The sequence below is a fragment of the Balaenoptera musculus genome, chromosome 20 (assembly GCF_009873245.2).
Source record: "Balaenoptera musculus isolate JJ_BM4_2016_0621 chromosome 20, mBalMus1.pri.v3, whole genome shotgun sequence".
Taxonomy (NCBI): domain Eukaryota; kingdom Metazoa; phylum Chordata; class Mammalia; order Artiodactyla; family Balaenopteridae; genus Balaenoptera; species Balaenoptera musculus.
The window spans coordinates 2,088,193-2,099,693 of record NC_045804.1 but is presented as its reverse complement, the minus strand read 5'-3'; the positions used below and the strand labels follow the sequence as shown (position 1 = coordinate 2,099,693).

Sequence of the window (11,501 nt, the reverse complement as noted above, 5' to 3'; positions counted from 1 at the left end):
CTTTTCGAATTAGAGTTTTGTCCAGATGTATGCCCAGGAGTGGGATTGCTGGATCATATGGTAGCTCTATGTCTAGTTTTTCAAGGAACCTCTATACTGTCCTCCATAGTGGCTGCATCAACTTACATTCCCACCAACAGTGTAGGAGGGTTCCCTTTTCTCAGCACCCTCTCCAGAATTTGTTATTTGTAGACTTTTTAATGATGGCCATTCTGACTGGTGTGAGATGGTACGTCATTATAGTTCCAATTTGCATTTCTCTAATAATTAATGACGTTGAGCATCTTTTCCTATGCCTATTGGCCATCTGTATGTCTTCTTTGGACACATGTCTATTTAGGTCTTCTGCCCTTAGAACAGAGTTGCTTTCAAATGTAGTTGCTCTCTACCTCACACCCACTAGGATGGCTACTACTTAGAAAAAAAAAAAAAACAGAAGATAACAAATGTTGGCAAAGATGTGGAGAAACTGGAACCTTTGTGCACTTTTAGTGGGAAGGTAAAATGGTACAGCGACTGTGAAAAATAGTATGGCAGTTCCTCAAAAAATTAAAAATAGAATTACCATATCATTCAGCAATTCCACTTCTGGCTATATACCCCCAAAGAATTGAAAGCAGGGTCTTAGATATTTGTACATCCATTTTCATAGTAGCATTATTCACCATAGCTAAAATGGGGAAGTGACCAAGTGTCCATCAGTGGATGGATGGATAAGCAAAATGTAGTCTATAAATACAGTGGAATATTATTTAGTCTTAAAAAAGAAAGAAATTCTGACATGTGCTATAACATGGATGAACCTTGAGGAAATTGTTAATGAAATAAGCCAGTCAAAACAAGACAAATACTATATGATTTCACTTATATGAGGTAACCAGATTAGTAAAAATCAGAGAGATAGAAAGTAACTGGTGGTAGCCAGGGGCTGGTGGGGGGAGGAATGGGGAGTCAGTGTTTAATGGCTTTAGGGTTTCAGCTTTTCAAGACGGAGATAATTCTGGAGACAGATGGTAGCGATGGTTACACAACAGGGTAAATGTATTTAATACTACTGAGCTGTACGCTTAAAATGGTTAATGCAGTAGATGTTGTGTGTATTTTATCACACTTAAAATTTTTAAAAATTCTTTATACAATGTGTGCCTGAGTTTTTGCACATATTGAAGAATCTAGACCATTCTGACATTTTCCCAGGTACAAAAGAGTCTGAAAACTCTTCTAAGAGTTTCAGGAAAGCAAACTGCCATTGCTTTCAGTGTAGGAAGGATCTTGTCCTGAACTTAAGCTGTGTTTCCCTGAGGACTCAGGTATGAGCAGGAATCACTAGAGGCCTCTAAGGTTGATCAAATAATGATGCAACCCCTCGTGGACTTAGGACTGAGTCCCGGGAAGAAAGAGGCTACAAGTAAAATGATGGAAATATTATGGGATCGTGGGGGCCATGACAGTGATGGCCTGGAACCAAGACACGGTAACACAAAATGGGAAGAGATGGGGCATCCCAAGCAACTCTGGCACCCCATAGCCACCAGCCAATTAGCAGCGCCCAAGGCTCCAGCGCTGACAGAATGAGCCCCCAGAACCCACAGCTAATTGGGAAGCAGGAAGAGGCACTGGCAACTCTGGACCAAAGTCAGTGCCCTCGGTGGAGATGCCAGTATTTTTAATCATGGGCCCCTCCCACGGCAGTGCTGTGGCCAAGTCCTTGGGTATAGCTCCATGGGCAGAAAATATCATCAAAGGAGCCAAGGCAGAAGGAAAAGAACATGGCAGAGGCCAGATGAAGCACAAAGATTTACTTATGAGCACATATGAGGACACCCAGGAATAACGGGTGGGGATATAGAAGGGAGCCCTTCATCCTTCAACAGTGAGCAAGGCACATCCAAAGTCAGGATCTGTTGTTACTATTACTAATGTGAACCCATTCTGACCCCTAGGCAGGCTGGAGATACCATGAGTTGCATTAAGATTCTTAAATATATTTGTTAAGTGAAAAATTCTCACCAGGCTATGTGTATAGACAGGCATGTGGGCATTTGGAGTATGAACTACCTGTCCTAGGATAGGAGCCCTAGGACACAGCGCCGAGGTGGAGATACCTGTGACTAAGGCTCGCTGCTGAGTGCTCTTAGGAGCCGTACTTGTGAAGGAGTGAGGGACGTGGGACGGGGAGAGGGAGGCTTGAGCTCTGAGGCAGTTGCAACTGCAGCCTCAGTCCCCACCCCACAGGGAGTCCTGAAGCAGCGATGGTCCTTCTTTCTAGAAAGCTGAATCTTTGGATTTCTGCATCAACCAGCCACTGGACGGGGTTACCCCGCGGGAGGACGTGCTTTGTGTAAGGATGCTCTGTTCAGTGAAGGGGGCGCTGGGGGCTCAGCACAAGCCAGGCAACACTAGGGACAGCTGTAGGAACAGCCTCTGGTCCTGAAGTGGGATCTCAGTGGCGTATTTCATCATCCACTACACTCGATTTCATGTAACTTCTTTTTACTGCCGTGCACCCCTAATCCTGAGTTATTCTGAGAAGTAGAACACAAAGACCCAGCTAAGCCTTCCCGCCTCCCTCCCCCAAACTCACTTGAACTAGAAGAGGGAAATAACGGGGTAGAGGAGGGGATATTAAGCAGAGACCTAACTTGTTGAGATTAGACTTTGGGAAGGAAAGGAACCAGCACCAATAACCCTTAGAGACCATCACAGCATCTGCCTTTGGTGCCATCTGACCTTCCTTTCTTCATCCTGCCCCTCTTCTTCCTCTTCTTCCCTTCTCATTAATGATTGAAGTCCTTCTCTTGTACGGAAGGGCAAGACCCCAGTCTTCGTGGAACTTCCCGTCTAGTTGGAGACACGGGTAAATAATTACAGTAGGGTAATGAGAGGTTACGACTCTTGCAGCACAGAAGGGTGCAGAGGAGGGGAATCCAGCACCAACTTCAGGCAAGCCTGGAGCTGGGGGAGGTCAGGAAATGCGGGGTGAGCGTGCAGACGGGGACAGCTGGACGGCTACTCACAAGCAGAAAGGACAGAGGTGCAGAGACGTCAGCTCACACCATTCATGAGCCCTCTACCTGAAAATTAGTGGGATGCTGTGGGCTGTCGTATGATGAAACAACATGATAAACATGTTTTAGTTGTCATGGTTTCTGTTGTTGTTTATTACATCATTCGGAATTCCATCTAACAGCCTCCCCACCCCAGCCCTGCCTCTCAACTTCAATGTTTTCTTTTTTCTCAATCGAAACTCCCATTCCAGGAGTGTTGCTGCCTGTAACTAGGCGTGGAGTTGACGGCCAGGTTACAGCAATCAATACGAAGCTGTACCAGTGTTCACAGCAAGCAGCATTGTTTACAGTAGCCAGGACATGGAGGCAACCTAAGTGTCCATCGACAGAGGAATGGATAGAGAAGATGTGGTGCATATATACAATGGAATATGACTCAGCCATAAAAAGGCATGAAATAATGCCATTTGCAGGAACATGGATACACCTAGAGAAAACCATACTAAGTGAGGTAAGTCAGAAAGAGAAGGACAAATACCATACGATATCACTTATTTGTGGAATCTAAAAAAAATGATACAAATGAACTTATTTATAAAACAGAAACAGACTCACAGACATGGAAAACAAACTTACCGTTACAGAAGGGGAAAGGTGGGGGGAGGGATAAATTAGGAGGAGGTTGGTATTAACATATACACACTACTAGATATAAAATAGATAACTAATGGGCTTCCCTGGTGGCGCAGTGGTTAAGAATCCGCCTGCCAATGTAGGGGATACGGGTTCTAGCCCTGGTCTGGGCAGATCCCACATGCCGTGGAGCAAATAAGCCCGTGAGCCACAACTACTGAGCCCATGTGCCACAACTACTGAGCCCGTGTGCCTAGAGCTTGTGCACCACAACGAAGAGTAGCCCCCACTCACAGCAACTAGAGAAACCCTGTGCGCAGCAATGAAAACCCAACGCAGCCAAAAATAAATAAATTAATTAATTAAAAAAAAATAGATGACGAATAAGGACCTGCTGTATAGCACAGGGAACTCTACTCAATACTCCGTAATGACCTATATGGAAAAGAATCTGAAAAAGAGTGGATATATGTATATATATATGTATGACTGAATCACTTTGCTGTACCGCGCACACTAACACAACATTGCAAATCAACTATATTCCAATAAAAATTTTTTAAAAATAAAATAAAATAAATCATAATTGTTCTGAAAAATAAATAAATGGGAGGGCAGCTTGCAATGAATCTCCGTGGGGTCCTCTCTGGGTCTGGAATTCATTCTTTGAAAAGGTAATCAGGGATTCCAGACTCCAGAAATACCCGCGTGTCCCCCGGGGGCGACAGCACAGGAGGGTGTCAGGATGTCCAGAGCCCCGCTGCCACGCAGAAAGATGACAACCTGCTGCAGACACTGGAACAGAGACAGGCCAACCCGGGCATCATTGCAATCCACGACCTGGCTAGATTGTCTCCAACCTGGATCCACTCTCAGGCCTGACTTCTCGAGCTTCTGTTTAAAATGGAGAATTTAGGGCTTCCCTGGTGGCGCAGTGGTTGAGAATCTGCCTGCCAATGCAGGGGATATGGGTTCGAGCCCTTGTCTGGGAAGATCCCACATGCCGCAGAGCAACTGGGCCTGTGAGCCACAACTACTGAGCCTGCGCGTCTGGAGCCTGTGCTCCGCAACAAGAGAGGCCACGACAGTGAAAGGCCCAAGCACTGCGATGAAGAGTGGCCCCCGCTCGCCACAACTAGAGAAAGCCCTCGCACAGAGACGAAGACCCAACACAGCCAAAAATAAATAAATAAATAAAAATAAAATTAAAAAAAAAAACAAAAACGGAGAATTTAGCTCCTGCAAATTGAACCACCAGAGCCTTCAGGAAGGTTTGCCAACTGTTCTTTGCAGTTTGTCAAAATCATACCACCTCTAACCCCTTCCCTCTGGCCAGTCTTTATCTCTTCCCGTCCCCCCTGAAGTTGCAAACGCCACATCTTCAGAAGCTAAGTAACAGATCGGTCCACTGTGATGACTGAATAAGAAATAAAGCCGTTTGCCTTGAAGGGAGGGACATCAGTGTGGAACGGGTTTAGTAAGAGTGAAGCCCAAAAGCAGGGATGGGTGAGTGGAAGGCCTATCCTTCCTTCATTTAATCACCTTCCGTTCCTACCACTGTCCTGAGATTAAAATACACAAACATTTGTTTAGTCGAGATGGCGTTCACCCAAAAACAGAATCTCTCACCTCTTGGTCCCCTAGATACTGACCTCAGATCCAAACCAAAGGAAATGCAGGATGAGAAGACAAAGACAAGGCAGGGTTTGGACCTTAATGGCCGTTTCCTCACGCCAGATGGGTCTGTCCTTAATTTCACTGTCCTACTAATTGGTAGGTCTCTGCTGTTATGGACTCGCTGGCATTCGGGCCCGGTCTGGTCTTGATTTAACAGAAGGAAATAAGTCACAAATCTTTGTGGACAAAGATAATTGCCATGGGTCATGCATTTCCCAACCAGAGTCTTTTCCTCTTTGCCACTGGATTCACGAGGACTCCATCTCGCCAGCCTCGGCCACAGTTATTCCCCCAGAGTGGGCGTCCGGGTCCCTGAATTTCTCCTCTTTCACCCTCTGCTACCCATCTCCCGAGGCTTAAGAGAAGTTTCCTTGAGAGCAACAACTCTCAGTTGTCCAGAGAAAGGCTTTTGTACTTGTCCATTTGCAGTCTAACTGTTCAATTCATAAACTGATAAATGAAATGGTCTATTATCTCTACGTCTACGTATGTTGTGATCTGGCCTAAGGGTCATGCATAACTTGTAAGCTCTTTAGGGAGATCATGGCAGCTGCTAAAGAAGTTTAGGGTGGGGAAGTTTTAGCTATTCTCTTATAACCTTTCTGCCAGGGAGTAAGGAAAGAAAATCTCAGACCAAAGTCTTCCAACCACATGGACATTTACTCAACAAACGTTTCTTGGCAAGCAGACACAAAACAGTTCACGCGATCAGTTCTGCAGACTCAAATGAAGTCCCAACTCTCTGTCTCTTGGGAGCTTTGAACAGTTCCTTTATTAGAAAGGTTTGGTCAAGACAGACACAACAACTCCAGAAGCAGGATTCAATTCTCTCAGTTGGATTCAGGCCACTGGAAATGTTCCAGGGTCACAAGCTAAACACAAGACTACTCACTCTAAGAGTACCGGCTACAGCCTTGCAAGATTTTCATACCCTGGGTTTGGAAGGTACGGGTGTCTCCAAAACACTTTAGCCAACACCCAAAACCTGAATGCTTTCTTTTCTCCGATGAGAGCTGATTTCTAACAATCATCGTGCTAGCTAACAAGGTACTATTTTCACCAATAAAAGCAATTCTAATATCACTCTGTTTCCCAGCAATGTCTGCTGTTTCCAGTCACCAGCCTGTAGTATTGGCTACAGTGGCCCCAGGAAAATAATACAACATCAAAGGGGAGACACTGAGCTGCTGGCTGGCTTCATGGATCTAGAGCTCAGAAGACTAGTACACGGGCTGCAAGTTGACAACAAATGGGTCACGAGAGGAAAAGGATGCAGCTGCCTGAGGAAAGCAGGCAGAGCGAGAAGAGAGAGTGCAGGACAGAACGATGAAGAAGACCAATCCTCCGGGTCAGAGGAAGAGCGGTCTGCAAAGCACAAGGACTTTGGAAAAGTAACGAGAGAGGAATGCACGGTCTTCAGCGTGTTAGGCAAAGCTCCAGGAAGGAGTCGACTTTTGGAGAACTTGCGAGGTGGCAACGAGAAATTGGATGAGGATGGATTTTCGACACTGGTGAAATCAGGGTAGGAGCTGTACTGGGAAGATCCAAAAAACGAATTAAGAGAATAAGATCAGGGCCTGGGTGTGATGGGGGGAGAACAGCAAGATAACACAGAGGATGCAGAGAGTGCAGGGGCAACGAAGCTGCAAGCGACACACGGAGAAGACCGGCTGACAATCGAACAGCAGAGAAGCACGCTCTCAGGATGTGTGCGATCACAGCAAGCCTACATCGAGGTACATGCTCATGAAGAACCAATCAGAGCGAGCCTGGGGCCTCCAGAATAGTCATTCTTTTTTGCCAGTGTAGACCTTAAACTCACGGGGGTGAATGATGCCCTAGAATTAAAACTATGTACGGACTTGCAGGAAAGGCCCCTAACTCGGATTTCCCCTCACTTCTTTTCAAACCAGAATTCCTTTGACTTGACTGAATCTAATTCACCCGTCATTTGTATTAACAAGCCCACACAGATTTGGAAGTTTTGCTTTATTCTGTGACAGCGTATAAAATGCTAATGAACACAGTCTCCTAGCTACTTTTGAAAAAAAAAATAGAAAAGAAAAAATTCTGTTGCAAACAATCCTCCTTGAATTTTGACGCTGCTTCTACAACTTTCTCTCTGGTAGCCAAAAGTAATTGCACTCAGTTGGGGCAAAGAAATCTTTGTTTTCTCATTATAGAACAGATGTTTTACAGAAGCCATTACCCCTATGCCACCCGTAAAAAATAATCTAACAAATTGATCTTTGATTTAGAAAATAGCTATGTGATTCTGCCAGCAAAAAAAAAAAAAAAATCTGATTAGGAAAAAAAATGAGTTGTCATTTATATGGACCAGATGTATCTCAGAGCAGCTTTCCTTGATTTCCCAGGATTCTGAGAGTCCAGGAATTAGGGACAAGTGCCTGTCACTGCTGGTTCCGTGGAAGTAGGTAAGGGGGGGTGGAGGTTAGGGGGAGGGGGTACAACACACTTTATTTTGGCAGAAGAGGTATTTCATGAACATGCTTCTGTTGGCTCTCAGGACCGAGGTAGATCTCAAGTAATATCTGTTCTCTAAAGGTAACTTTCAACAGGATCATTGTGACCCATCATTCACGTAATATTCAACTTTACGGAGCATCTACAGTCTCAGGCAGGTACCACTGCCCTGCTCAAGAACTTTCAGTGGCCCCCCTATTGCCTACTAAACTAGGCATTAGCGCTTCTCCTGGAAGCTGGAGACCCGCCATGGATGCTCCTAAAATCCTTCTCCAGCCCCAGTTTCCTCTCCTCTGTGCTCCCACCAAGCTAGACCACTCACGTTTTCACCATCCCTCTCAGCTTTCCCACCCATCCCAGCTGGACCTTCCCAGCTGGAGGTGGGTCCCATTGTATGCAAGGAATGTGTTTCTTTGATTCACACATCTTAGGACCAATTAACCTGAAGCAACACGTATAAAGTTTGGAGTATATATTCTCTGACCAGCCAAAGCTACAAGCAAATTTGTTCTTACAGATGTGTAGCCATCAGTTTTTCCAATTTCCAAATCTATAAACTATTTTAGGACTTCTGTTAGCCAAAAATATATTTTAGAAAGCATCCATTTGAAACTGTATATTTCTAATATTACCCTTTTCCTTTACACATTTGTGTAAATTACCATGTATGTTGTCCAGTAGCCTCCTTTCTTTGCTTAATTGTTTCCTTACTCACAAATACAGAGCCACCTTTTCATTGTTAACAGTTGTTTAGCATTTCAGTGAATGAATACACCACAATTTATTTAACTTTTTTTTTTTTTTTTGCAGTCTTGCCAAATCATTTCTTCAGGTGTAGCCTGGAAATGTAACTATGTGTAATCTGGGAGGGAACTGTGGGCCAAATTTTATTACCAGATTTCCATTCATCCATTCTTTCAACAAACATTTACTGAGCAAGGACTATGAATAAAACCTTGTTTAAGTACTGGAGACACAGTGGTGAAGATGGCGGGCACTGACTTTGGAGACACAGTGGTGAAGATGGTGGGCACTGACTTTGGAGATACAGTGGTGAAGATGGCGGGCACTGACTTTGGAGATACAGTGGTGAAGATGGCGGGCACTGACTTTGGAGACAGTGGTGAAGATGGCGGGCACTGACTTTGGAGGCACAGTGGTGAAGATGGCGGGCACTGACTTTGGAGACACAGTGGTGAAGATGGCGGGCACTGACTTTGGAGGCACAGTGGTGAAGATGGCGGGCACTGACTTTGGAGACACAGTGGTGAAGATGGCGGGCACTGACTTTGGAGGCACAGTGGTGAAGATGGCGGGCACTGACTTTGGAGACACAGTGGTGAAGATGGCGGGCACCGACTTTTCCTTCGTGGAGCATCCATTTCAGTAGGAAAAGACATAAATGTATAGACAAGTAAATACATAAATAAGCAAGGTAATTTTAGATGGGATTCGGTGCTTTGGAGGAAATAAATGGGGTTTTGTGATAAAGAGCAACTGGTAGGTGGGGGAAGAGGGATGTGTCCTTCAGGGTCAGTCAGAGAAGAGGACCAGTACAGATATATATCACGAGGTTTATTGCAAGAAACCGGCTTACACAACGGTGGGCCCTGGCTACGCAAGTCCAAAATCCATAGGGCAGCCTGTTGGGAAGAGCAGGCTGGCACTCTGGACATGGACTTAAAGGGCTAAGCACAGGTGAGATTTCTTTTTCTTTATGGAAGCCTCAGCCCTGCTTTTGAGGCCTTTCAACTGGTTGAATCAGGTTCCCCCAGATTACCTAGGAAAATCTCCCTGTGTTCACATCAACTGATTATGGACTTCAATCACATCCACAAAATACTTTCACAGCAGTGCCCAGATTTGTGTTTGGCTCTAGAACTAAAGACTGTAGCCTAGCTAAATTGACACATCAAAAAGACCATCGCAATGTCCTGGATGGGATGGCCCCAAAGAGTGACATTTGGACAAAAACTTGTGGAAAGAGAGAAACCGAGCAGGAGAAACAATTACCTAGGCCCTAACACTGGAAAGATCGCAGTGGGTTTAAAGTACTGCCGGGAGGCCAATGTGCCTGGACTGTTATAAGCCAGGAGGAAGAAAGAACAAAATTAAATGGAGGCTACCCAATTACATGGGCCTTTCAGGTCACAGAAAAATGTGTGCATTTTATTCTAACTCAAATAGGAAGTCATAAAAAGTTTTAACCAGCAGAGTGATCCAAATTCACACCATTTTAAAGAGATTACAAGGGACTACCCTGACGGTCCAGTGGTTAGGACTCTGAGCTTTCACTGTCGAAGGCCCGGGTTCGATCCCTGGTCGGGGAACTGAGATCCCACAAGCCACGAGGCACGGCCCAAAAGAAAAAAAAAGAAAGAAAGAAATGTGAAGCCGTTTTAAAAAATAAACTAAAAACTACAAAATAAATAAAAATAAAAAGATAACCAGTCGCTGTGTAGGGAGATCAGTTAGAAGGGGATGCAGGTGAGAGTGGATTGTAGTACCACTGGGCTGCTGGAGGTGAGATGCAGGGAAGCACAGAGGTTTGGGAAATATTTTGGAGGAACCCCAAGACAGACACTGCTACTTAGCTATCAGGATCCACACTCCCCTTCTCACTTACGAGTCTCACTTTTGTTCGAGGCAGGAATATTGGAATGCTTATTATCCTCAGCTATGTCTACTGCTGGAGTGGCCCAGGGACCTGTAAAGGATTCTAGGAGAGCTTTTCTTAAGGACAGACTCAACTGGCTTGATTTTTGCCCTTCCACCTTCTTCCTGCCTAAATAAGAATGCAATTTTAGGTATAGATGCTATCTTGCAACAATGAAGGCAAAAGCCACACTCTTGGGGGTGTTCATCTGTGCGTATACCTGTACGGAGACAAGGGGGCTTATTTGCATATACATTAGCATTAAGAAATGGAACCCTTTATAAATGAACTAATTTGTTGAGTCTGGACTTGAGTTATCAGAGGTAAAAGTTCTCAGAAGTCTCTTCTCTTGTCTTGACAAACAGAGCGCCCGTTTGTCTTTTCCTAGCAAGACCCAATTAGGCCTTGATGTAGAGATGGCAGGTTGAAATATTATGATTTCATCCATCATATTCATAATTGATGCATTTGCATCTCTAAGGAACCAGATCAGAATAAACAAACTCCTGGCATTTTCTCAAATTTTGGTCTCTGTCATTTATCTCTTAATAATTTCCAGAAGAGGCGGTGGAAAAAGAAGCAATGGTTCAGCCGGGGTCAGCTTCCAAGCAACTGACTGATGTTAGCATTGGAATCTTTCTTCAGTGACGTCTTCAGAAGAGAGAGGAGTGTGAAGGCATAATGCGTAATCCCCACGTATCCTGAAAGGATGCAAGACACTCAACAGAGATGCTTACAATCTAGTGCTTTTGGATGTCTTTCTCTTTTTGGCTTTGCTGGTTACTTTTGTTAGGAAGATACCTCCATCTTGTTCCACTGAAGTAAATGTCAAAGTGGCCTTTGGAATAATAGGACCCAAGAGTTTATTTGTAGCATCTCTTGTTAGGAAACTAGAAGAGTGACCCTAGAGGATCATTTGCTGCATCAGATGTTTTGTTCTCACAGCTCTGGTTGCCCAATTGTCATCTTATTTACAAACGAGAGATTAGCCTGCAGAAAGAGCAAAGGCCTAACTTTGTAAAGGTGCAGATTCTAGGGCTAAA

General features: G+C 44.6%; 1 long non-coding RNA gene across 1 annotated transcript in view; it reads right to left on the bottom strand.

The window, feature by feature from the left end:
* Positions 1-4,838: 4,838 nt before the first annotated feature.
* Positions 4,839-11,501, bottom strand: part of LOC118887555 — a 47,407-nt gene continuing 40,744 nt past the window's right edge. Inside the window, exon 3 of the long non-coding RNA XR_005018036.1 lies at positions 4,839-9,167. This is a non-coding gene — a long non-coding RNA (uncharacterized LOC118887555). The remainder of the gene's footprint in view (positions 9,168-11,501) is intronic.